The sequence below is a fragment of the Cibotium barometz genome, chromosome 44 (assembly GCF_041138505.1).
Source record: "Cibotium barometz isolate CiBa-2024 chromosome 44, ASM4113850v1, whole genome shotgun sequence".
In the NCBI taxonomy this organism is placed as follows: domain Eukaryota; kingdom Viridiplantae; phylum Streptophyta; class Polypodiopsida; order Cyatheales; family Cibotiaceae; genus Cibotium; species Cibotium barometz.
The window spans coordinates 20,401,145-20,405,146 of record NC_141089.1 but is presented as its reverse complement, the minus strand read 5'-3'; positions in this window follow the sequence as shown (position 1 = coordinate 20,405,146).

Sequence of the window (4,002 nt, the reverse complement as noted above, 5' to 3'; positions counted from 1 at the left end):
TGCATAGAATTTAAATCTAATGAAAATCACTCTTTCATAAAAAAATAACCAATATGCATCTTTCTATGCATAGAATTTAAATCTAATGAAAATCACTCTTTTATAATAAAAAAATAACCAATATGCATCTTTCTATGCATAGAATTTAAATCTAATAAAAATCACTCTTTTATGATAAAAAAATAACCAATATGCATAGAATTTAAATTTTAATGAAAATAACACTTTTATAATAAAAATATTTCTACTATGCATTTTTCTATGCCTAGAATGAAAATAACACTTTTAGAATACACAAATGGTGGGGATTACTCTTTTTTAATAATAAAAGATAAAATTTATTTCACAAAATTTAAGAAAATTTTGCCACATAACCTCCTTTGTATAATTGACCATTATTCAAAAAAAATCCTCAAGTTACTTAAAAATTATTCTCAAGTTACTTAAAAATTAACCCAAATGGTTTAAAGCATTTTCCACTTTTAAAAGAGAAACAATATGAAAAGTTTAATTCTAACAATTTGATTACTTATCTAGGATAAAGAAAGGCTGAATTTAAGAATGAAGAGAGGGGGAAAGCCTTTCCAACAAGGCATAACATCATTTTTTCATTTTAAAGAAAACAAAAATTAGAAAACCATTAAAAGGAATAAAGAAAAAGTAGGATTTCTAGCTTACTTGAATTTCTGTGAGCTTTCCTTTGGCTTGATGGTTTGAGGGATCTACTCTTGTTTGCAACAAGAGTGGCCACCAAATCTTTTGAAGAGGGAAAGGTCAAAAACTAATGAATTATCATCAATAAATTCACTGTTTTTGGCTCTGGGGTGGAGTAGAGTAACAGTGCATAAAACACTATTAAGCTTCTACAAAGGGGGAGGCTTCTATTTATAGGAAATTGTGAGCTTCTAACCAAGCAAACTGATTCTAGAATTTTCCAGATCAGTTTGGTCAATTTTTGACCATTTTTGGATCACCTTAGCTTACTTTTTGGAACTAGACTTGAATTAGGAAAGAGGAGAGATGAAATATCTCAATATTTGAGAATTTAAAACTCTACCACACATGTGAAATAGGCACCTCCTTCATGAAGGGGAATCCCCACTCTGAGGTGTCAAAACTTCATTTTTTTAGTATTTCCTTTGGTCCTTAGTCCACTCTTCATCTTATGTGAGTATTTACTCATTTTTGGGGGGATTTTCTTTATCTCTTCAATTTATCTCCTCCATACATTTGGATGAATCTGATTGGCCCCTCAGAACCTTAATTTAAAAATTTCAAAAAATCTGGACCCTTAGGATAAGGTCTTTTGAACAGATTATAATTTATTTCTAATGCACCTTTTGAAAATCTTTTTGAACTTCTGTTTCGGGGGAATTTATTTTAATAAGAAGAGATATTTTTCCATCCAAAATATCTAAAATCTGAATAATCTCTCTCTAGAATATTTTCTCTCTCTAAGCCAAAATAGGTTGAAACAAGATCTTTTATTATTCTGAAGAGGGAATTGATTACAAGGGAAGATACTGGACATCTTGAGGGGCTGGGGAGGAATCTTACAATACTTGGGTAACATGTCCAAGCTTTGAATTCCACTCCAATGGCACTGAAATAGGCTTACAGTCTATCATACCATACTTGGGTAACATGTCAAAGACATATTGCCTTTGTAATAATAAAATGCCATGAAGTGATCTCAGCACCTCTATGCCACCCAAGAAATACTACAGCTCACCCAAATCCTTCATCTCAAACTTTTGCTTCAAAAGCCTCCTAACATCTTGTATGTCAACATCACTATCACCAGTGATAATCAAGTCATCCACATAGATGACTGATAGCATGATCCATCTATCTGTCTTTTTCACATAAAGTAAAAAATCTTCATTGGAGATCTGAAATCCAATGGTAACAAGATACTCCCCGATCTTGTTTGACCATGCTCTAGGTGCCTACTTCAAGCTATACAAGGCTTTGCGTAACCTGCACACAAAATCTGGGTGTGCATCACTCTCATAACTTGGTGGCTGCATCGTGTAAATTTCTTCTTGCAAATCACCATGTAAGAAGGCATTCTTTACATCCATCTGATGTAAAGACCAACCCTTTGCTGCATCCATAGCAATGACAGCTCTAACGGTTGCCATTCTTGCAACTGGGCTGAATGTCTCATTTAGTCAATGCCATAAGTCTGTGCATAGCCTTTGCTGCTCTACATGTGGTGCAACATCATCACTTCTTACATCTGCATCTTCTATTGCCTTCACTGCTGCTAGTGCTTACTAGCTACTCATCTCGTCAAAGACAACATCTCTGCTTACTTGCATCTCATGAGTGGTAGGGTTATAACATCTATAACCTTTCTTCTCCATAGCATAACCAATAAGGATGCATTTATTTGCCTTTGGATCCAACTTTGTTCTTGCTTCATCAAGAACATGCACATATGTAATACATTCAGTTTTATGTTTGTAAACTTTTGTTCAAGTGTATCATACCATCATGAACAGCTGTAGTGGGTGTCCTGTTCATAATGTACATAACAGTTTCTATTGCTTCTACCCAAAAATAATGTGGCATATCCTTTTTAGCCATTAAGGCACGTGCCACTTCTGCAATATGCCTATTTTTCCTTTTTGCAACACCATTCTATAATGGAGTGTACCTACATGTAAACTCTCTCTTGATTCCCTACTTCCTCAAGAAATTGCTGAACTCATTGGAGAAATATTCTCCTCCACCATTTGATCTCAGGCATTTTTTTTCCATGCCTTTTTCTGTTTACAGACTATACCTGCATGTAAACTATCTCTTGATTCCGTACTTCCTCAGGAAATCGCTGAACTCATTGGAGAAATATTCTTCCCCACCATTTGATCTTAGGCATTTTATTTGCATGCCTTTTTCCTTCTTGACCAACACTTTAAATCTCTAAAAGTGAGCAAACACCTCACTTTTCTCCTTCATGAAGTAAACCCACACTTTTCTAGTGTGGTATTAATGAATGTAACATAATACTTGCAACCTGCAATTGTTGTAGTCTTGGTCGGTCCCTATACATTTGAATGTATATCTAATGGCCTTGCACTTACATGCTTTTCATGTGGGAAAGCATGTTTGGCGTGCTTACCAAGCTGGCATGCTTCACGTATTTTGCGCATACCATCAACCTTAAACTTTGGCAAACCTGCAATAATATTTTGGGCCTACATAGACTTCAGTCGCTGTACATTCACATGACCAATGCTCTTGTGCCATATGTCAATATCTGCAATGACACTTGTTCCAAGCACAAACATGGCTGCCTTTACTTCAGCCATGTTCACATCCAAAGTAAATATCCTGCCATTTCTGTTACCCTTTGCAACCAAGCGACACTAATTTTTAAAGTCTTCTAGAAAACATCCTTGAGGATTAAACCTCACTTGCATACCCTGCTCAACCATCTGTCTAATAGAAATTAGGTTCTTTGTAATATTTGGAATATGAAGTACATCTACCAAGTACTTCATTTTGCCATCCTACGCATAGACAATGGCACTTTCCTAACATGTGCAATGGGATGCTTAGTATCATCACCTGCTTCTACATAACCTAGTTTTTCCATTTTCTGCGTGTCTCTAAACCACTCAGCATGATTGGTCATATGGTTAGAGGCACCAAAATCTACATACCATGTATCTTGAGATCTTGACACATCTCCTATTATGGAACTAAGTATGTGTTGCATCACAAACAGCTGCTCTCACTTATGTCATCACCTCCCTATTTACTAGATGATGCATAGCTGCCTTGTTTGCAACTTTCCACTTTTAATGTCATTCTGCTTTGTAGTCCTTTGCCATGTGCCTTGGTTTACCAGAATAATTCTATTTGCATTTTGTTTTCTTTGCCAACAACCACCTTAGCCTCTTTGGCTCCCCCTGCCTTTAGAGACTGGCCTCTTCCACCTATGTATGATTGTTGCTGCTGCTGCTGTGAATCATTGGACTATTGTCTAAAATT